The sequence below is a fragment of the Mixophyes fleayi genome, chromosome 1, assembly GCF_038048845.1.
Source record: "Mixophyes fleayi isolate aMixFle1 chromosome 1, aMixFle1.hap1, whole genome shotgun sequence".
NCBI classification, from domain to species: Eukaryota; Metazoa; Chordata; class Amphibia; order Anura; family Limnodynastidae; genus Mixophyes; species Mixophyes fleayi.
Genome location: NC_134402.1, coordinates 251,780,907 through 251,806,037, shown reverse-complemented (window position 1 = coordinate 251,806,037; position 25,131 = coordinate 251,780,907).

Sequence of the window (25,131 nt, the reverse complement as noted above, 5' to 3'; positions counted from 1 at the left end):
TATATCATTTGTGCACTAAGATCAACGCTGGGTAAGCTGGCTGGTCTTGAGAGAGCTGAGCTATGTCTAGCTAGCGTTTAGGGTCTCCAAGTATTGCTGTGAAATCTGTACGGTGTCAAAACATTTACCATCCTGACAATAAAACTACATAAAAAGGAAGAAGTTGTTCGCGTGTGCTTCAGCAGTAGTGGGCTCTTGCCACAATATATATATATATATATATATATATATATGTATGTATGTGATATACCTGGTGCTGTCATAGGCTCCATGACGGGTGGGCTATGTCCAATGTCAATACGGCCCACCCCTTGCACCATCTCTGCATCCAAACAGGCCAATGCCTTGGTCTCCAATGAAGTGAGTTCTAGTGGGCCGGGAGACCACCGCCTGTCCTTTGAGCATGCCTCCTGTTCACTGTCAATTTGTCCTTAAGGCTATGCTTATGATCTTGCCACCTGTGTGCAAAATAGATACATTAGAAGGATGAAATTATCTCCAAAACGTTGACACATTTTTTATGTGAACAAAGAGAAAATTGTTTCACGATTTCATATTTACCTTTTTTGGACCTCAGTCACCTTGCATCTATTTGGAGCCACGGCATTGACCTCATTCATTATTTCTTTCCATATTCTGAATTTGGATCCGTCCGAGAGCTGACGCAGAGTGAAGTGAAGCCTATCAACAGCCATTTCCACCAAAATTTGTGAAATTTGGCTGCCGTTTTTTTTCCCCCCAAAGGAGGATGATCCTGAAGCCTGACTTGCCTCTTGTTCAGACATCTCTGCAAATTCAAAACAACAAATTTTAGTCCTTCACTATACAAAAGGCGCACACTTAGACCCATGTGACTTACCACAAAACGGAGGATGATCTTTGATGTAAATGTACTGTTAAACAGCAATGTCAATGGAAAACTAAAGAACAGATAGGAAAGCCAAATTATTCCTTCTCCTTATATGCTATGTAAGGGCACGCACCTAGGCCCATCTTACTTGCCACAAAATTAACAGGAAAAAATCCTATTCCTAACAGCAATAACTTCTCAGCCATGCATAAATTGTAAGGGCCGACTATTGAATGCAGTTGGAATTTTATAGTGTATACCGGTGCGTTCTCCTGCGCAGGTGTCAGCATGCTAGGCCAACCTTCCCCCATTGCTAGAATACTTCATTTAATTGACATGTGAGTCAGCCATCTTTGTAATGGCATTGGTCGTTTCCGCACATGACGTGCAGACACAGCTACGTGCACTGAGAACCAATAGCTATGCAGGATATTACACTGTCTCACTTTTCTGACAACATGCGAGCAGCTACTATCTCGCGTACCGACCTGCGGGTCCTGACAGCAACACTTGACAGTTGTTTTCAACCCACAGCTTGGTATGTAACAAACAAAGAGAAGGTGACTGCCTATCAAACCGTCCACAGGCGTCTGCGGATCCAATTGGGCAGTCGTCGCTCCATTGTCCAATTGTAGCGCAGATGGAGCATTTGCGGAGAAGGCAGCCTGACCTCCTCGGAGAATTGAGGACAGAAATAGCTGCTCATAAGTATGCCCAAAAATACAGTATTATATGCAAGTGGCTTAACACACACACAAAACATGGACATATGTTTACAAAGGCCTCTTATGTGTTCATTTCCTACAAGCTACAATTATCTGCATGTTTGTGTATGTTGGAGAAAATAAAAACAAATATAACACATCCTACTTTCCAACAGGACGTCAATGCAGCTACCGCCACCACCGTTGCAATGAAGAAGGGCCACATGAGGAGGAGGTGGTCCAACAGGAGGCGGCGTGGGCGGTCCAGGAGGAAGCCGCAGTGACAACTGATGAGGTTGACCTGCCCCAGGAAAAGGAGCAGCGGTGGTCTTGGAAGAGAACTTTTTCATCTCCCCAGTCCTGTTTCAGAGCCAGCCTGAACCATCTCAACAGCCACAGGTGCTGGTGGAAGAAAGTAAGTACAGGGTTATTGTCATGTAGTGGAGTTTTGACAATTATTTTAAAACCAGATAGACGTTGACATGAGAAACAGTTTGCCCTGCCCATTCACAGTAGAGGCCATTCTAAGTTCCCCCAATGGGAAACCTGCTTCCCCCCACTTCTTGTCTTGTGTGCAGCTGGTTGTCTTTAAAATTGCAGGATATAGGGTGAAACTCTACTTGGCAACGTTTGCAAATGAAAAAAAAATAAAAAATATAGGCAAACACACACAATTATAATATATTCTTCTTATTACTACTATGTTCAGCATAATACAAAACTTTGGCCCAGTTTTTCAGTAACATGTCATTTGTGCACTATACCGAGCTTGAAAAATGCATACCCATATGTACACACATAGACCTAGCATTTCACCACATCAATGTATTAAGAGTGCATTTACAAAATTTTTGAATATCTTTTTTTGCAGCTGTCATCTGGTTGGACCCATAAACTCGTCATCAGAATCAGAGGCAACTGCATGAGTTAGAAAAAGAAAAGAAAAATGAAAAGAAAAATGCAAAAAATATAAAAAAAAAAAAAAAATTAAATATCTTAAAAAATATCTTAAAAAAAGAATTAATAAGTTTTATTAAGTTTTTTTAGTGTTACTACAATTGTTCATATTATTATTTGTAGATTTAAATTTTTTATTTAGTTAGAAAAGCTGGTGTGTGTGTTTTATTTGATTTAAAAATGGATATCATGATTAATTTAAGTAAAGCAGTGGGTTAAAAGGCGATGGGGGGAGAGACTAGGCACGGTATAAAAGGGGCACACCTCGTATTTGCTAAGTGGCAAAGTTTCCAATTGTAGAAACAACAACCAACTATTCATGGGTGCCAGGGCAATAGGCATGAAAACACTTTGAACAAAAATAAACAAAATGTTACATACACTGGCGCTCTTTTTTCCAACTCAAAAGGTACTCTTGAATGGCCCCTTGTATAATGGTGGACATTCTGATCCAGTATGTTCAATCTTCAATATTATTCACATGTCATAAAAAACATATAACACAGCATAGTGTAATAAGTTAACATAACTGGAAAAACTTCCACCACCACTAAATTCATAGATAGTGAAATTGATGTCTTAAGAGGGATCCACAACCATGATGTTCCTTCAGGGAAATACAACCCCTTATGGGTATAAGCTTACAGAAAAGCGATGTATCATGCGCCTTATCACGATCTTTTCATCCAGTAGGTCTCCTTCCCTTAGGTGTCAGACATCCCCAATATTCATCTCAGCACATGTGGTAAAGTAAAATCAAGGAAGAAAATCCTCGTGTATTACATTAAAAATTTATTGCAACAATATAAAAAAGCACTGATCTCCCAAAACGGAGCTGTGCTTACAAATAAAACTCGTACCAGAGATACATCATTAATGTGCACATAGCAAGATCTTTGTGGGATGTTAAACACAAGAAATCAACGCTATATGTCACCTGGGATGATCCTCCGGTAATCGCCGCTTAGTGGTGGAAGTTTTTCCACTTATGTTAACTTATTACACTATGCTGTGTTATATGTTTTTTATGACATGTGAATAATATTGAAGATTGAACATACTGGATCAGAAGTTCCACCATTATTCAAGAGTACCTTTTGAGTTGGAAAAGAGAGCGCCAGTGTATGTAACATTTTGTTTATTTTTGTATACTGTTGTATGTGAATACTTGTGGAGTTCACAGTTACATACCAGCTGCATATCTGAGTGGAGCGCCCAGTAGATTCTATACCCTGCAATTATACAACGAAAACACTTTGAGATTCACAGAAACCATTGGTGGTATAGGTGAACAAAGTAGCATAACAAGGAGGAATACATATTTTAATGTTCATTACAACCACCACTATATAACAAGCAAGAGTAGTCAGTAATACATGAATCAACACCTGAGAGATACACCCACGTTTTTCCTATGGCATTCAAAAGCGTAGCATTCGCTGCCGCAAGTACAGCAGAAAAGTGCATTGCGGACGTACATCGTAGTATTTGCTGACTTCGGCCATTCGCAACTGTCAGGCTCGCGTGTCATTTAACGTACATGCGCTGCACTCAGTATGCGTCCCATAATGACTGGGGCCCACTGTCTCTAACCAAGTGAACTGGCCACTCATTTTGGGGATTAAATGTTATTTGCTTACTAATATCAGCAGTATGCAATTTTGATCTAAGAATCTGTTTGGAGCTTTGTGTTGTAGAACCTATACTGCATGATCTGCCTAATTTTTGTTATTGTAGACCCAATGGTTTTACTTTTATATTCATCTCTATATGTAAATGTTGAATATGTCTTAATTAAGGTTTTTATCCTATTTTGAATCTTGTTTAACAGACTTAATTTTTATTTTTAATACGGTGCATAATATATTTTATTATATTATTATATCAATTAATTTATTACAATTTTATAATTGAGCCCAGCCCTCTGGCACCCCTTTCTCAGGTTTGTTCTCATGCTTGGTAAAATGTATTTGAAATAAAATTGTATGAAATAAAGGAAATGAGGAAGAATCATCATTTTCAAACGCTTTAATCTACTCCACCAAAATATTTCAGAAGTGCCACATTTGGTTAACTTTAAGGGAACTGTATATTGTTTATACAATCTTGAATTGTATGTATATTGAAATTTACCCTCTGTGGTTTCAAGTTAGTTCAGTAAAATTTTGTGACCCTTATTAACGTCAAATTAATTTCTATTTCAATATTTTAACAGAGGCCTATCAATTCAGAAATGTAAACACTTTAGATCTGGCTTTTTTTGGGTTACTCTTGATAAGGTTTACCAATTTCTGCATACTACTTTTTAGTTACATAATCGACTAGCTCTATATTTTTTTTAAAATATGCAGCTAATAAATTGCAGGTTGATATCTATTTAAATAAATTAGTTTGTATATTAGTGCATGTTTTGGTTTTGGTTCAAAAACTTATTTGTGTTTTGGTTTTGGTTCTGGTTTTGTCCAAAAATCCTAAAAGGTTTGATTTTGGATCTGCATTTAAATCTCCAGGGTATAGCATCTTTATACTTTAATCCCATGTCTGCTGTACTAGCTAACGGCTGTTTTTCCTCCCCCTTCTCGATCTGTAATGGCAAAAGGCAGGGCTGCCCTTTGTCACCTCTGCTCTTTGCCTTGATGATAGAGCCATTCGCAGCCAGAATTTGCAACAATCCTAGTATTGATGGTATCTCCACTGGCTCACAGACATAAAGGTTCTCTCTTTATGCAGATGACGTGCTCCTCACCCCTATAAACCCCCACATCTGCATCCAATCCTTAATGTCTGAGATCAACCGCAATGGCCTCCTTTCAAGTTTTAAAATAAACTCGGATAAAACTGAAGCTCTCTCACTCAATCTCCCCCCTGACACTCTCCGACACCTGCAAGCATCCATGAAGTTCAATTGGCAACCTCCCAAAATCAAATATTTAGGCATCAGCCTGTCTAAACAATATGACATGCTGTTCGCAGCTGATTTACCTCCCTTATTAGCTACCCAGAAGAGGAATCTGACCTCCTGGAACTCGCAGTACATCTCTTGGGTGGGAAAGGTAGAGGCTGTGAAAACACTACAGGTTTGAGTTCCTTCCTGAAGGAAATTCAATCTTGTGTATCCCAATTCATCTGGTCAAATCGATGCCCAAGAGTTAAATAGAAGGTACTCTTCAGACATTCCAAGAATGGGGGCTGGTTCTCCATTTTATACACAAATACTACTTATCTGCCCACCTCATGCAAGCTGTCCTAGCACATGCCAACCCTCATACAAGGCTGTGAGTAGATGTAGCAGCAGACTTACTATGCATGGTGACTCCTTATGCCCTCTATTGACTTTATCCCAAAGCCCTTCGCCCTCTACATCATCTGCCTTCCACAGTTCATTTCTCCCTCTCGATTTGGAGGTACTGTATTCGTGCCTTCAAGCTGATAGAGAATCCAAGACAAAAGGTTACCCTGTGGAACAACCCATCACTTCCCCCCGGTACCAATCCCAAGGCCTTCCCCAATTGGACAATACATAAGTTTACATCTATATCAGCTATCGTCCCAATGGGCTTTTTTCCCGAGTTTGTTGAGCTCCGTTACTGCCTACATCTTCCACCTCCTTCTACCAATATCTCCAAATCTGTCACCTCTTTAACCATTAGATTGACCCACGAACCCCCTGTTGTTCCTCCCCACTTGAAACTTTCTGTCTTTATAGGTTCTCCTCTAAAAGACTTATTTCCACCGATTACTCCATACTGATGCAATACAATCTCCCTTTTAAGGAGCCTCATGAGTGTTGAGAAAAGGACATGGGGAGTCTCTTGAGCTGGAAGAGTGGCCCTGCATCTGTGAAGCTGTGGTCAAATCTTCTATATGCACTAAAATTAAGGAAAACTCGTACAAACATAGCTTGGTTTCTGGTGCCTTCCAGGCAATCTTTCCCACTTTGTCAGATTGTTGCTGGCGAGTCTGTGGTCAGCAGACACCCTGTCTCCCGTTTGGCGGCGTTGCCCTAAAATTTAACCCTTTTCGTGTGTATCAGACCTTATCAGTAAGATCACCCACCTGTCCGTTTCATTTCATTTATCCTTGTGCCTTCTGCCTCATCTGCCTCAGGAGTCCACAAACTAGTATGGAAGCTCCCTGTCCACATTCTTACTGTAGCCAAATGTCTAATCGCAAGAGACTGGAAAAACCCTGATGCCTCCACAATCCCTGCCCTAATAGCATGTATCTGGCAGATATATAAAATGGAACACATCACTAGTATACCTAATGACTGTCGGAACCAATTTTGTCAACTTGGCATGCCTGGACAGAATACCTTGCTACCTGACTCTTTTGTTTCCATCACATAGGAGATAAGAATTGTTTACCCACCCTGTCATCCATTTCCCCCTTTAACCCCCCTGCCTTTTTCTCCCCCTACTAACACTTTCTGTTACTCTCCCTCCCCTCCCTCCCCTCATTTCTTTCTTGTATATGATCTCTACATCTGTGGGTACTCTTTTAACTTACATATCCGCAGTCAAGCTGTCTGTTACTCTCATGACCTCATTCACTTGATAAAGATTTGTATTATGGACTTATATTTACTGATTTGTATATGTATACATTCTACCCCCCGCTAACTCCCCTCCCTGTTTTCTTTTTTGTACCCCTTCCTCTCACCATTAATTTCAGTGAAATTTCAATAAAATCTTGTTAAAAATTTTTTGCGAAAAACAGGTAAAATTATATAATTTTGAGCTGTTGTTGCTCCTACACTACTATTCATAGCATTAGCATTCATTTAAAGTCTATTTTCTAATGATCTTTTCACAGCTGTCCAAATTTTGAGCAGTTTTGGCCAAAGGATGCTGTAATCTGGCTAGCTAAAATTAGTGACAGAGAAGAGGCACAAATACAGGGCAGGTCAATAAAAGATACAATCCCTAGATTAGGGGGCCTGGACAGATGGAGCGGTCTGTCTGGTCCTCCTGGTCTGTCCAGGACCCTTACAGCTGTACCTCCTGTATCCCCTGATGGTGGCCCTGAACACAAGATTGGCACTGCACCTAGGGGAGTCCAGTGTGACTCCTTGTGTGTCTTAGCATGAACTGAAGTTAAAGAAAACAGTTTGCATTGACGTATATAGTTTACAGGAGCATGATAACATGGACGATCAACCACTTCATGCTGTTTGCAATATCATTAAAAGTCTGAGAATGCTCATGTATAATAAATAATTGGTGTTTCTGGTTTTCTATTATCCAATATATTGCACTGTTTCTCTGTGTAATGTCATTTTAACAAAGTATCAGCTGAAAATAGGTTGGCATAAATGGATCACCATCATAATTCACACATAACTCGATGTTCAATGAATATTTGTTCTCTGGTTGATATTAAGCTTTAACTTTTTGATATGAAATAAGTCTCTCTTCAAATCATACAAACAAGCAAAAATAATGAGATTGTGCAGACCTTTGACTTGAAATAAATAAGTATATAAACTAAATAAATTGGTATTCTTGCTTAAGTATATGTTACAGTATTGCAGTATTATGTCAATGGAGTTCCTTTACTCCAAAAGTTAGGGCTGAAGCCTCATGCATGCACAACTGAAGAATTAAAATAAGTTGTCTGGCAGGGATCCGATTCAATCGCAAACAGCAGCCGGCACTGGTCTCTGCTGTGACCAACATCTAGGTGTAGTTACCTTCACCAATGTACTTACTTATATTCCATCTCGATCTTGTGAAAAAAAAGGTAGTTCCAGCTTAGAAGTGAGCTGCACAGAGGCTCCACCGTGGTTTACCTCTGATAACAGGAGATACTGCAAAAGTATGAATGTCCAATTTCAGCACGTAAATAACAATAAATTATTTTGATAGAGAGAGAGAGATTTTTAGTATACTATAATATTATTAATCAGCAACCAGTAGCCACTACTCAGCCTAAACTCTCTCCCACCCTGATCAGCAGTACACAATTCTAGCAGATTGGTCTCTACATAAATAAACTGCAGTAAAATAACAGCTTGTTTGCCATCTAAATTGCTTATTTCATCTAAACCTGTGTAACCCTATCTACACACGTACTGCAGCTAACATCCTACCTACATGCTGTCTGTTCTAAATTGACAGATGAAAACAGGAGGGAGTGATATAATACATAAGACATTGATCCAAAACTCGCAAGATCTGACATTTTCCTGGAAATTGCCTTGTGCCTTGTTTTTAGATCCAAAATTGATCGCCTCAGACACCTAAAATTTGAATCTGTTGTATTAGACAGAATCCGAACAGTTTATCTCTAGTTTGCATGTGTTATAAGTTTCAATAAATGGGTTAATACTTTACTCTGCTTTTAAATTGGTGTCTATTTGCAAAATTAAATAATTTAAATATTTCCAATTTATACAGTATGTGGTCTGGTTTTCCATAATACCAGGAAATTGAGATAAAGGCATGATCAGAGCAGTGGATATCATAAATGATGACGGATTCTTCTTCTTGAAACTTATTACCGGTAGTTAAAATAATATCTATTCTCGAGTATGTTATGAGTACTGGAAAAGACAGTGTAATCTCTTTAATTGACATGTTGCCATTTCCAGATATAATAAAGATATTCTATGATAAAGCTAGAGAACTAAAAATGTGTTCACTAGATTTGACCATATGACGTAGCTAATAAAGAGCTGGATTTATCACTAAGTAAGTTAGGACCAATGTAATATATTCCATTGTAATTAAATTACTGTTGTGTGTTTGTTTATTATTGTAAGTATAACTTTCTGTTTGGTCAGTGAAAGGTTAAATAGTCAGCATGTTAACTAGTACATAATTTATATAATCTATGGTGCATAATAAAATGCAGTAGTGGTCTAATCATCCCTATCCGTCTCTTTTGTTACTTGCAATTTAATTTTCTATTGTGTGAAATAAGGCTGAGATGAAATTTGTATTTTTCCTTTCACCATTAGCATAGTAAATTAAAGGATAGTTCTAAAACTTGCTTTGACCATACCAGTGTCTGATTTTGAAATATCCTTCAGATAATAAGACCCTTAGAACCATTTCACAGGGTCTTCACTTATAGCAGCTCCCTTTATTGCAGAACACCATATGTTTGCAAATACTCGGTTGCTCCCAGACATAACCCATAGTAGTTGCACAGTACATGCACAGTATTGTAATAGTGATACGATATGAAAAATTGAGTTATCCAGTGAAGGATGCCAAGTTTGCTGTCATGTAAGATCCAAGAGCAAGGTCTGTCGGGCAATGTTTAGAGGCTAGCAGCGGTCCAAATTTAAAAAACAGAAAGAGATCAAGGGCAAGTGGTTGTCAAAGCAGAATCCAGACAACAGGTTAAGGCAAAAAAGCAGGTGGCATGCAAGGCAAGGTCCAATAAACAATGTAGGTCACAACAGAGAATCACAGACATAAACACAGAGTTCAGCACACTGGATCAAACTAAACTTTCACCAGCACAGGTGATAGGGAGATGGCAGGGAGAGAGGGATTAATTAAGACTTATGGAAGCAATAAGATTTAGATACTCCCCTAATATTATATTATCCTGCACATTTGTGTTAATAAGATAAAGCTAAACAGCTGCTGCTCCATAGCAACTGACCTGATGCTGGAAAACTAATAAGGCAGAGCAGAGCAGGACTTGGCACCCAGTCAACAGTGAGGTGGCGTTCATCATCACTGATTGGCTTGGAGATTATAGTTGCTAGGAAACCGGTTCTGCAAACAGCTGCAGCAGCCACTGAATCTTAACAATAATCAAATACAAACATAGTGAGACAAAAAAATGTGTATCCCATGTAGAGGATGAATATAAATGTAAAACAAACCGTTTTTAATAGTATCACAGTTACAAAATTGTACAAACAAAGGAACATATATATGAAGTGAAAATATTTTGAATCCTGTTTTTTTATTGTGAAAAAAGAATCTGGGAGAAAAGAAAAGAAAAGAAAAGAGAAAGAAGGGAGAGGAGGGGAAAGGAAAAATGGTAAAGTGGGCGGTGGCTGGGAGGCTCTTTTAAATTGAGAACATGTACTACATATTTTATAAAACAAGATTGATGAGTTTCTTAAGATACTAGTCATCAGCTCATCTTGCAAGAGACACCAGAGGGTAAATGTATCAAGCTGCGATTTTGAAAGTCCATTGATTTTATCGGGAGAGTTGAAATTAACTGATGTATGAACCTGAGATTTCATGTAAAATCGCCAGAGATGTGTTTTTGTCAAAATCGCTATGTCAAAAATCCATAGAGATCAAAGTCCCAACTGTTTACCACTCTAGCTATACAAGTGTCAAATGTAAGAAGCTGCAAATAATCAAACTCTCCCAAGTTTGCTTTAAAAGGGCCTGATTCATTAGCAATCAGATCTCCCTTTCTTTGCTGATCTTATGAAAATCTTCTCTGCCCATGCCCAGAAAAGGGAGATAAGAAGGAAAATCTGTTGCATATACTATGAATTTCTTAAGTTAAGATGAAAATCAATCGTAACTGCACTTTAAAAGTTTTCTGACCACTTAAGAAAAAAGGGTTGGGAATGGAAAGGGAATGGGCGGAGATCCAAAATAAGTTAAGAAGAGTTTTATTATTATTATTATTATCTTTTTATTTATAAGGCGCCACAAGGTTTCCGCATCGCCATACACAATACAAACAATGGACAATACAGGGAAAACAGTACAGAACAATAAACGATTAATACCATGACTTCAGAGGCTCCAGGCAAAGCAATTATATTGAAGTTGGAGCAGAAGAGATGCTAGAGAGACAAGAAGGAGTTAGTTGTACTGACTTAAGAAGAGTAGAAGTTCCCTCCTTATCCGTCGGATAGTTAAGAAAAAAAGCTGTGAGTTTTATCTTAACTCCTTGCTTAAACTTAAGGAAGCTCAGGGTCATGTTTAAATCCAAAGCAGCTACAGCAACAGCGCTGAGTAACAACAATAAACTGTTCTAAAAGCATTGTTCGTTTAAAACACTCACAACTAAATATGCACAACATACATCTTAATACACTTCACCTAAAGTAGTTTATGTGTCAACAGTTAGTTGCTGATATGTGTTAAAAACAGCTAACAATACGCTAGTAAAAATATAAAAGTATAACAGCTTACTTTAAGAAAATTGTACGGACTTAAAAAAGGCATACGGTTACATAGGAAATCCACACATACATGGGAAGGATATATAAACTCCAGAGAGATAAGGGCGTTTCTGAGGATTCAAACTCAGGTTTCCACTATTGAAATGTGGATTGTCTAACCACTCCACCAAACGTGCAAGTGGAAATAATATGTCCATTAAATAGACTAGAAGGAAAAGCTGAGCATTAACTTCTCTCATAGCAAGCTCTTTTCCATTTTTAATTTTTATTAATGTCAACAATTATCCTCTGAAATATTATAGACATTTATAGAATAAATCCTTGGTACATGCACAGTTTAAATATTTGGATATGGAAATTCAGTCATGTATAATAATAATAATAATAATTAATAATAATAATTGGACTTCAAAATGATTTTTTTTTGGGGGGGGTAGCTTTAGCTTTCATCTGTGGATATTTCCTAGGGCGTTGCAATCCAGTTTTTTTTAAACAGCTGCTTCTCTGTGTTGTAGCTGCACAAAATTTTCAACATGCAATGTTGCCATATTCCACAAAATGTAGCAGGAATCAAACTCATGAACCCACTGATGAGAAGTGGATTATCTAACCACTACACCAAAGTGCAAGGGGAAACAGAATGTGCATGAAATAGACTCAAAGGAAAAGCTGAACATCAACGTCTCTCATAACAAACAGTTTTACTTTAATAATTTTAATTAATGTAACAATCAATTATATTATTATTATCAATTCTAAAAATAAATATTTGGAGCCCTAAATCCTTGGTACATGCACAGTTTAAATTTTTGGTTAATACAACACATGCATTACTGCCAACATGAAGGCGTAAGGATAAACAATAAAGATTTACACACACATTCTCTTTTCTCCATCACGAAAAATGTGTCATAGGAAATTTATAAATGTAAATAAACATGGATGTGGATGTAACGCCTAATAATTCGCAATCCTAACTATGTATGATACTCTATAAACATATACTAGTGTACTCTTCTATACGTGACACATTGGAGTAAATCCACAGAAACATGGGGATATACAAAGTCCACACAGATACAGGCATGATTCTGGATGTGAGCTCATGCCCCTGCTGCTGCCATTGCATTTCTCTAACCAGTAAGGCATACTTCAGATTGAAACAAACATACAATACACCAGTGGCCCTTGTGGCATCCTAAATCGTTAATTACCATAATTAAATGAACAATTGCACACACCTTCTTAGTAAATGACATAAAGGATCATGTTTTATTTTCTAAAATTGAAAATAAAGAAGTCTATGCTAATGCATATCGGTTTAATTCGCAATCAGAAATAGACGCAAACATATTTTAATCAGTACAAAAGGAAACATCAAATTTTCGAAACCAGCGTTACATAGACCAAGCATCAGATCCCGTCATCTGATACCTGTCACGGATCAGAGTAGAAATACAGCTGAGGAGTCATGGATAGGTGAAAAACAAACAATGTTTATTGCTGGAGAACAGGTGATGACATAATATCTTGTAGAGTTTACCAGATATACAGCTGATGCAGGTAAATGGGAGGTGAGGAAATATTCCAGGCAGCATGCACAGGGAAATGCACAGATAAGTCCCAGGTACAAATAAGGAACAGGTCAGCAGATTGTATGCTGAGATAGATCCCAATGCAGCATAATCACAGGAGCAAGGCAGGAGAAAGATTCCACAGGGTGCAACAACAGGATCTGACATCAGGATAGGACAACAATAACCAGCCATGTGTGCTGGGGGAAACAGGTTTAAATGGACCACACCCATGTGCATGGAATGATTAGTGAACAGGAAGGTTAACCCCTAATGCACACAATAAAGCACAATAGCAGCACCTCTGGTGAGTGGAGGTACTGCCAATACAATACAATAATAGAACAAAAAGGCAGGAGCTGCCATGCAAAGCAGCATGTAATGTATAAGCTTGCAGGCAGATCCTGACAGAGCCCCCCCCCCCCTTAAAAGGGCGGATTCCAGACGCCCAATTACTAAAAATGTCTAAATTCGTCAGAATCATAGTCCACAATTGGGGGCCCGGCAGAAAAGTCCTCGACCATGGGTGGAAGGGCAAAGGAGACTATGCCAGCTGCCAGTTCAAGCACTGTAGACCCTGCTCTCTTCTTTCGCTTTTTCTTTTTGCGAGAATTCCCTGGAACAGCAGTTTGAACCAATTGGGTGGAGCACAAAGGAATCTCTAGGCCTGGTGAGATGGGTGGTACTGCTGATAATGTAGAGGCCGTGCAAGATGGCATAGCGGGAGGTGTAATTGAAAACTTGGTGATCACAGCCTCAACAAATAGTTGTATGTCAGACAGGATGGAATGATCCGTTTCAATAAATGCATTTGCCCATTCCAAGGCTTCTCCTCTAAAATATGAAATAAGGAACAATACCTGTCCCTTAGGATTGTTATCAAGCTCTGGTATGGAGGGAATATAAGAAGCAGCAAATTTCAGAAGGGCACAAAGTTGGGAAATGTGCCCCTCAAAGAAAGGCAACGGCTCAGACTTGGCACCCTCAGCACAGGATGACTCGCACTTGGCAATAGACTTGACAGGGGACCCGGACTGGGGGGCAGACTTGGCAGCAGGCCCGGACTGGGCGGCAGACTTGGCAGCAGGCCCGGACTGGGCGGCAGACTTGGGAGCAGGCCCGGACTGGGCGGCAGACTTGGGAGCAGGCCCGGACTGGGCGGCAGACTTGGGAGCAGGACTGGCAACTCGGGCTGAACCACATGGACTGGCAACTCGGGCTGAACCGCATGGACTGGCAACTCGGGCTGGACCGCATGGACTGGCAACTCGGGCTGGACCGCATGGACTGGCAACTCGGGCTGGACCGCATGGACTGGCAACTCGGGCTGGACCGCATGGACTGGCAACTCGGGCTGAACCGCATGGACAGGCAACTCTTCTGGAGCAGACTGGAGGGACAGGACCCCCTCTGGAGAAGATTGTAAGGGCAGCGCCCCCTCTGGAGAAGATTGTAAGGGCAGCGCCCCCTCTGGAGAAGACTGTAAGGGCAGCGCCCCCTCTGGAGAAGACTGTAAGGGCAGCGCCCCCTCTGGAGAAGACTGTAAGGGCAGCGCCCCCTCTGGAGAAGACTTTAAGGGCAGCGCCCCCTCTGGAGCAGGCTGTAAGGGTAGCGCCCCCTCTAGAGCAGACTGGAAGGGCAGCGCCCCCTCTAGAGCAGACTGGAAGGGCAGTGCCCTCTCTGGAGCAGAAGGGCAGGAGACAGATGCTGGCACCTCGGCACAGGAGACAGAGGCTGGCACCTCGCAACAGGAGACAGAGGCTGGCACCTCGCAACAGGAGACAGAGGCTGGCACCTCGCAACAGGAGACAGAGGCTGGCACCTCGGCACAGGAGACAGAGGCTGGCACCTCGGCACAGGAGACAGAGGCTGGCACCTCGGCACAGGAGACAGAGGCTGGCACCTCGCAACAGGAGAGAGGCTGGCACCTCGCAACAGGAGACAGAGGCTGGCACCTCGGCACAGGAGACAGGAGCTGGGATCTCAGGAAAGGCGGCTGGAGCTGGCGCCTCAGGACAGGCGGCTGGAGCTGGCAGATTGGGTCTCTTCCCAGAGAATAGAAATGGTGGAGCATAACCAATTTTGGAATACAGAGGGGAAGCAACAGGGGATGGATCAGTAGGCCGACGTGGTCTACGGATAGGACAGTCCTGCAAGATATGTGCATTGCTGGCACAGTAGAGACACAACTTGTATGTTATCCTGCGCCGCCGTTCCTCTTCGGTCAGATGGGGGCGTGGACCACCTGTGTACTGGGAATTTGTTACCCCATAGTTCATAGAAAACAGCAAATTTGTAGAAGCACTTTTAAGAGGTGCTGTTTGCACAGGTTCATCAGCAGAGAAGGTGGATTAAGACAGCTCAGCAGCTTCTGAATTAGGAGAGACAGAATCTGACAGTCTCCTGAGTGGGTCCAAAAGTAAGGTAGAAAATTTAGCCAGTTGGGAGCGTAGCAAGATAATGTCCATCTGTAAAGTTTGTAGCAGTGGCAATTCCATGATTGGTGAATCAGACATGTTGCAAAAAACAAATGAAAACTTGATTGCAGAAAAAAGGTCCCAGAATAAAACAAAACTTTCACCTGACTCCAAAGCTGTTTTGTGGGCTGGTTATGCTGTCACGGATCAGAGTAGAAATACAGCTGAGGAGTCATGGATAGGTGAAAAACAAACAATGTTTATTGCTGGAGAACAGTTGATGACATAATATCTTGCAGAGTTTACCAGATATACAGCTGATGCAGGTAAATGGGAGGTGCGGAAATATTCCAGGCAGCATGCACAGGAAAATGCACAGATAAGTCCTAGGTACAAATAAGGAACATTAAGGTAAAAAAAGGGGGACAGAAGTTTCGTTTGATTAGGTGCACTCAATCCTCTGAAATTCACCATTAAATTGAACAAGTATAATTACCCTCTTAAAACATAACTTTTATTGATTTATGTGTAAAAAGCGAAATATAGGATAAAATTGTGCTCATAAATAAAAAACGTGATAAAATAATCTGGATGCACATCGAAATTATACCTATATGGTTTTGTTTATTAGACAATATGGTATGGAGGTTTTAAATTTGGCTAACCTGCAGGTATTATCAAGGAGTAATTATATAGATGCCTTCTAGTCCCAAAGATCTATTATAGCATATCTATGCTGACTATTGATTTAAACTTGAGGTTATCTGTTAATCTCTTGACTCCTTAAATAATTAGAACATGCTGAAGACAATTCACACCACTTGCATACTCCTATATAATTTGGAGTTCTATTGTCTCACATACAATACGTATCCTGTATATCTAGCCTGAAAAAGCGGCACTCTGCCATCCTAGACACAATGATTTATAGGGTGTGGATTACTATCTGTCCTCCGGTCCCATAGATCTATTATAATGATTCTATGATATCTATTGGATAAACCCCTTTTTCTTTGCACAAATAAGGAACAGGTCAGCAGATTGTATGCTGAGATAGATCCCAATGCAGCATAATCACAGGAGCAAGGCAGGAGAAAGATTCCACAGGGTGCAACAACAGGATCTGACATCAGGATAGGACAACAATAACCAGCCATGTGTGCTGGGGGGGGGGGGGGGGGGGGAAACAGGTTTAAATGGACCACACCCAGGTGCATGGAATGATTAGTGAACAGGAAGGTTAACCCCTAATGCACACAATAAAGCACAATAGCAGCACCTCTGGTGAGTGGAGGAACTGCCAATACAATACAATAATAGGACAAAAAGGCAGGAGCTGCCATGCAAAGCAGCATGTAATGTATAAGCTTGCAGGCAGATCCTGACAATACCTCAGTGGGCCTATACACCTGCATATACTTGTCTCATTTTAATCCACTATAAAAGACTGCTTAATGCACACTTGAAGTTGGTTAGGACTCTATAGTGTGTTTTTATGCTGTGGATTTGTATAGTGTGGTTTTTTTGTATTGAGAGTTATATTTTAGTTTACTCTTTTATAGACACAATATCAGCTTTTCAATCTATTATTTATTAATATAATTCTTATGTGGTTTTTGAAATGTTCAATGTTGCCATTTTATCCAACAGATCCCCAGCCCTCCAGAAACTGTGGAGGCAGGCCACTTCTGGTTCAACATTGATTTGCAAGGTAAAAATTTTATGTTATATGGCTTACATCCCACTTTTTGAAATATCTGACATCCTATAAAAACAATTGTATTGTGATGAAAGTAAAGACCTGTTTTGTTTTTATAAACATACAAATGCAGGCACCAGATAGTTTGGACTTAAACAAAAGTATACTTTTGAATTCTGCATAATTGAAATTGTGCTGTAAGGGCGGCCTATGCCCCTACTGAGATTATCATATGTGATTTTTAGAGCCATCGCACTTAGAAAAATAAGGATGAAGCTTGATTGATAAAGTTGTTTAAAAGTGACTAAACTAAAGGCTTTCCTTTATGTACTACCAGGGCTCAGCTGGGACATGTCTGCCTCACCTAAAAAAAAAATCAGTAATCAAGGAGGATTGGCAAGTTTCATTTCATGCAGAAGAATCAAGACATGGAGAAGTTGCCTTTTGCAGCTTGGAAGTATCTAGTTATGATATTCCTTTTAGGTTATTGGGGGACCTGTGTTACAGTTATGGCAACAAATTGTAGATTTTACTGTTTGAAAGTACAGGTGTGTACAAAGTACAGTCAACTATTTTTTAATTTCAAAATGGCCTAAGGTTGATTGTTTTTTCTCTTATATTTTAAACAGAGAAATAAGACAGGCATTATGGGTTCCAGCATGACCTGCCTTGCAACACTTCTAACCAATGGGATGAAGCCAACATGCATGTGTTTATAATTTTTAGTTTGCATTTTCAGTTTGTTTTCATGTTTTTTCATTTGATTGCTGTAATTGTGTCTATAAATAAATATTAATATTTTATTTTTGCAATACTCATTCACCTGTAACTCTCTGCTGCTTTGTGCACTGATTAACGCCCTTTTCTCCTACACATCCTTTGTCCATCTAGACACAGTTCCCCCCTGGGTCACTTGCTACCTCTCTAACTGCTCCTGTAGTGTACCCACCTCTGGCACATTCTCCCTTCCACTCTCACTCTCTATTGAGGTCTCACCAGGCTAATTTTTTGGCAAAATGTTGTACTTTAACATTATACATCTGTAGACTTGGGGCACCAATTTGGTCATTTGCCCTCCAATACCATCTCTATGCCGAGAACACCCAAATGTACATTGTTTTTTCTGACCTATTTCTTTCAGCACTATCTGTTGAAAAACACTGTCTTTCTGCTTTCGCCCCATGAATGTCAGAGCGATAGCTAAAGCAAATCATGTTCTATACAGAGCTCATTCTTCTCCCTCATGCCAGAGTCACCAACTGGCCTCCAATCTCACTCGCTGTCAATAACACCACTATACCCTCTGTGTTGCCTAAAACTTAATTCCTCAGTAAGTTTGTGAGCAGGATAGGAGGACCAGAATCATGAGGTATATTAGGGTCCAAGAAATGTATTACTTAGAATCTTGTCAAAACAATATCACAAAGTTATGTTTTAAATTAGACACATATTTTCAACCATAAGTAAATTACTGTCTGCTTTTTGTGGTAGTTCCTGCAAAAAAGTTACACTTTATTCCTACACTTAGATTTACAACTCAGCTAGGACAAAATCTATCACACTTATAAATCTAGTGCCTGTTATCAGGTGCCTGCAATTAAAGGTTTCTGTTATAAAGTGCCAATAACTGCGAATAGCAGAGTACATTTCCCATTGTTCTGCCCCCTCTTTGCTAGAATATGATGTCTAAATTACAGGCAGGCATTTATTCGAGCACTTATCACAAAGCACTTTTAAAAAAAAAATAGGATTGCTGTGGAGCACGTTTGATGGGTTTGGGTATAGACCCTTATGGGTGACCCTCTTTCCCTAAGTCATCTGAGGCTCCCTTCCTATAGGGGGAGCTGAAGAACCAGTCCCCTGGGGGGGAACTTAGGCCAACCTTGGGGAAAAGGGGCCCGCTGGAGTCTTGCGGCGGAGGTGGTCTTGAAGACTCTTGCCTTCTAAGGGGCCTTTTGCGGGATGTAAAGGGGCTCTCCCTAGCCTCGGCAAAGGAGGGCCTGAAAAACTCTTTCCCCCCTATCTAGGGCCTTTAGGCTTCTGAAGGATAGGGATGAAACGGGGCCCTTTCCCTTTGGGTCAGAAGTGGATTTAGATTGACAAAAACATTATCATTGCAAACTGTCACAAAAAAACCCCATTACAGGCAAGGCAGAATCGTGATGGAACTATCTGCAAGTCGCATCAGAAAGTATGTGTCATTAATAGTTTGTGCAAAAAAACTGTATTGTTAGACCAATTCGGATTTTGACATATGTCTACATTTGACATGGCCAAGCTACTTGCAAAGTGTTTGCCATCAGACCACTATGATCCAAACATTACATTCTCCACACACAACATAGTGGCCACCCTGCAGAATATATTCTGCAGGGTGGCCAGTAATAAAGCAGTGATTACTGACCACTGCCACACATTCCCTATGGAGATGTCCCGCTCCCCCCACCCAAACATAGGGGTTTCCAAACATTTGCATCTAGAAATATCTCCCTTCACTAAGCATTGTTTTGGGTCCCTAAGTAACATTAGTACTACAGACTTGCTGTCGTTGACGTCCGAGTGTCCTCGTTCTGGGCATGCGCAAAAGGGATTTGTGTACGATATGCACAAAAAACAGAGATGCGTCCTTTAATGACTCAGGCCCCACATATTTATTTAAAAGTGCACTACAATGCAACATATTTGTGCTACACTGCATATAATCAAGCATTTATTACCTTAATTTGTGGAATAAGGACACAAAAACAAACCTGTTCAAACAACACACACCACAGGACAATAAAACCTTTGCTTGTTCTAGATTAAGAGGTACGCACATATTTATGGACCCCAGAATAAGGAACAGACAGCTCAAAATTTTACTTTAATTGTAAGAAAAGCCACAATTAAGCATCCATGCTTGTCACTTTACACAAATCAAGTGTATGCTGAAGTTACACACTTGTCCCTGTGCCTCAAACAATGTTAGCCAACCAAAAACTAGTATTTTTATTTTTGAATGTACCTTAGTTTATGATGGGTTTAAAATATTGGGTGGGGGGTGATATGCTTGAGTGTGTTTGTTTACAATCGCCAACAACTTGTAATCAAACAACATTTGAATGCCACTTTGAAAACACATTGCTGGGCCATTTGTATAGTAAACAGTAATGTTATGATTTGACTATTAGTGTTTTTAGTTATGTGGACTCAGTGTACTATTTTTTCATTGTACTCACAATCAACAATATGTTAGCTTTTACCATATCTGCATTCTAAAACCACAAAAGAGGGCTGTGCAGGGAGGTAGCCAGAGGGCTCAGCAGGGGGGTAAGCAGAGGGCTGGCCAGGGGAGTAAGTAGCCAGAGGGCTGGCCACGGGCGGGTGCTGAGGAGTGTGAATGGGCAGGAGGCCGAGAAGGGGAAGGAGGCAAAGAAATGGATAAAGGAGAGTAATTTAGATTAGTGAGCTGTGGTGCTGGAGTAGGTGAAGGAGTGACATTTAATGGAGGGTGTTGTGACGTTTGCTGATTCTGGAAAATTTGGGCCAAGAGGGTGCACATATTAGTGAGCGTTGCATTTAAAGTGCTCGTGTGCTCATCAAATTTGTGCTTTAGATGGGTGAGGGTATTGGACATATTTTGAACGTTAAAATCAACGGACGGCAAAGGCTACTCACCCAATTCCAAATCCTGGACCAGACCACCAAGCAAAAATTAGAAAATAACGCCAAAGAATCTAAGGAGAGGGCAAAAGCAAAGCATAAAGACTTTTGATATTAGAATGTTTTTTTTAATAAAATTTTGGCACTTTAAAGATATTGCTCAAATACATTACAATGACTCAGGACACCAATGCTATAGTGTACTTACTCCTGGGTTTAGTGTGGAAAACTCAGTAGCATAGTGTAGCCTGAAATGTGTCACTTTTCACCAGCATATACAAGAATACATGACACATGTAAAATAAAAAATTGCACTAAAATTGCTTTATGTATAAATAGTGAGTTACCTTATTGAAAACAGCTATGTAATCTCTCTTAATACATGTCAAAGTGTACTCAATGCAATAATGTCTTCCAAGTGTCCCACAAACACATGTATCTGCCTGAAATCATTGAAAAAAGAGCATTAATGAAGGAAGAGCACAGCTGCTTCTAAATACCCATTGAATTGTGAATCCAGGTGTACATGTCTCATCCGATATGCGAAGCGCAGTGTACACGTCTTAACACAAAATGTTAACAACCCCACCCCCGCTGCAAGGATACTATGTTTGAATGACAGGCAGACATTTTACTCACAGGTGTAGAAATCATCCGCGAGTGACGTGAGCTCGCACTCAACTGCTCTGCTAACCAATCAGAGAGCAGAGTATTGGAGAGTAGATTGTTGAGATGGATAAGATGAGGTCCACGATGCTCTCGAAGAGAGAGCTGAGGGTGCTGACCGAGGGCATGGATAGCTGGCAATGTACCGACCTCTGGTTGGTACATTGCCAATGAGGCCAAGCTGCTTGCGTACCAGAGGGTGTGCCGGTACATTTGGTGGCGCTTTAACCGCCAGAGCACAATAGTGCCTATATAATAGTTACCTATGCCAGCATCAGATTCAGCCTTTGGCGGAGCTCAGGGAAGAGATAGTAAGATGTGAGTTCTGTATTAATCGCATAAAATACTGTAATGCAAACATTTGCTTTAATATTTGAATAGTTTCAAACTTTAGTTTCAAAGTTTGCCAAGGAGGTGGCCTACCCCAAATAGAAATCTGTGTCCAGATTTGAGATGTGAGTCCCACTCCAATGCTACATACTTAGGTCCCTGTTTCTTAATTTTAGGATGGTACATTTTCTTACCTTAATGATTAAGGCCAAAACTCCAGACCAATACTACCCACTAAGGCAACGTGCTGACATTGCCTTTCAGACATTTATAATATTAAAGTGTTAGATGTGTTATATTGCCATTTTTGCAAACAATGCTCACAGTTGTCCTAAGATGATTTTCACATATTAGCAGGCCAAACACAAATACCTTCTGTATTGTATGTCCCTAATCAGTCATTAAATATTTGGTTGCTTTAATTATGATGGGGCCCCAGAAAAGGAATATTTCCAAATCACAAACTAAAACTGAGATAGTCCACATCTCTAAGCCAAAAGCAAACATTTGTTACAGGCCATGTGAAAGTGGTGAGTGTCTGTCATGTTTATATCCTTATGGAGAACTTAGTCTTTATCTGTGGTGCAAACAAAATGTTTCACAATGTCTGATCACATTATTAATGGACTACATATATAATTGTTAAGAAGGTTCATCTATGAACAAAACACTTATATGTTATTTTTATTCAAACAGACCGTAGACGTTGTGAATGACACCAGGCAGAGGAGGAGGAGGAGGAGCAAGATGAGCTAGATGGGGAGGCGGTTGGGGAAATTCAGTCGGAGCAGGTGGAGGTGAAGGCGGATGGGGAGCCTCAGGAGGAGGAGGAGGAGGCAGTGTTGCTCACAGAGGCGGTGAAGACGGTGGTGGAGGTGGAGGTCGCAGAGGCAGTGGAGGAAGTGTAGGTGCCGGCGGCCAGCCAAGAGGCGGAGGCTTTGGTAGATGGTAAGTGTTTACATAAAAGCCTTTACATAATTTTATTTATATCATTTAGATGTCCATTGTACTGGTAATAAATCTCTGATATCACACATGTTCAATTAAAGTTGACATAAATGTCACAGGTTTCCATCATGATGGGTCTATAAAGTATTTTTGGAAAGTACACCCCCCTCCCCCTCCTCTGGCCACAACAGAATTGTGTATATATATAAAACTGCAACACAAACGCCTTAAGCCTCTTGCTCCAACTGTATTTTGCATCCCATTGGACATTGCTGTCAGTTTAAAGTTATGTAACAGTACATGTCTCTGCTAACTCCTGTCTGTTTTCAAAATTCGATTACCATAGATATATTTTTTTTTTATTTTCTTTTACAGCTCCCGAATACGCCTCAATAAGGCCTAGAAACCCCCCTTCGGTGGCCAAAATCTCTGCAAACATAGAGATATTCCCAAAAAATTGGAAAATACCAAAATAAAAATCAAACATCAAACCAAATTATTGGACGACCTTTATGGTAAAAAAATTTTGTTTGATTAATGTACATATTTTTTTGCATTTTTCTAAATTTTTTAAATAATATAATATAATCAAACACAATCATTGGTGTGTCTGTCTTTATTAATATATTACAATTGCACAACATGTGGGTATAAGAACAATAAAGAATTGAGCTTTCAATAAAACAATACTAACATTTAAGCTAGATTGTTTTGTTAAGACTACATCATCATTGTAACATTTATATAGCACCAATAATTCTGCCTCAGTGTACAGAGAAGGCAATCTGTCCCAAAAGAGCTTATAATGTAAAAGCTTGAACACAGACAGACTCAGGTCAATTTATTAACAGCAAATGAAGATACTAGTCTGTCTTTGGATTTTGCTAGGGAATCCACACCTAACATGGGGAGACTAACTCCATACAGATAAGGCAATGGTCAGGAATCAAACTCATGACACCAGTACTGGGAGGTTCAGGTGCTAGACACTAAGCCTCCATGCTGACCCGGTTTTGGCTGAAGTATTTTTCTATACAAGATGGGTAAATAACATAGAAGCAAAAAAAGGCAAAAAAAGGTTTGCAGATGCTAGTTGCATTTCACAAAAAGGAACCTGTGTCCTCAAACAACAATCCCCCCCCCCCCCTCCAAGAGGTAGCCCATCCATAGTAATAGCATACACATAATGTGCACTGGGGGCCAGAATCATTAAGGAAGGTATTTGCCAAATGCTATTCAAGATTAACAACTTCCCAAAACTAAGTTGTATTAGAGTGGGAGGTAAATGTTTAATCTGATGTCATATTTAAATTTGAGAAAAAGCATATCGTACAGCAACTTAGAATGTCAGAATAAATCCACGCAAACTCCACACAGATAAGGTCATGATTAGAAAATAAACTCATGACCTCAGTGCTGTAAGGCAGAAGTGCTAGCGACTAAACCACCATGCTGCTCGACTGTGGTCTGCATTGTTTTTTTGTAAAGCTGAGAACATAACATAACATATAGGCCATAGATGCAGAAAAAACAAGGATTCAAGACAATGTTGCATTTAACTCCAAGGAGCCTGTCCCCTCAAAATCAACACACCCCCCCTCTTAGGCCATTCATAGTAATAAACGTCAGCATGCACAAAATAATGTGCATGTGACCTGTGGAGCAGCATCCTTTTTGAAAGTTAAAACATTGTTAGAAAGAAAAAATGCAACTTGTCCTAAGAAAGTTGCATTTGAGGGGGAGATACATCTTAAATATGAAGGCAGATTTGTTATTGTGGTAGAGCGTGTAGTAGATCACGTTTGAAGGACAAAGAAAAAAACAAGCTAACAAGTATTTGTGTGTTACATGATAACAAACCTTTACTTTCCTTATTACTTAAATACTAACCTAATACTAGCCCTTGCAAAAACAAAACATGGGCTGATTTGGCCAAAGTTCCTGTTGTGTTTTTTTCATTAATGAATAAAGGCCACAAGCTGCACACAGATGCTACGGCCGTCATCATCATCATCATTTATTTATATAGCGCCAACATATTCCGTAGCGCTTTATAATTGGGGACAAACATAGTAAACTAATAAACAAACTGGGTAAAACAGACAAAGAGGTGAGAAGGTTCTGCTCGCAAGCTTACAATCTATTGGACAATGGGAGTTTGACACTTGAGGTTAAGTCTACATTTGCAGTCGGCCCAGCCAGACTGCAAAGGTAAAAGTGACTCAT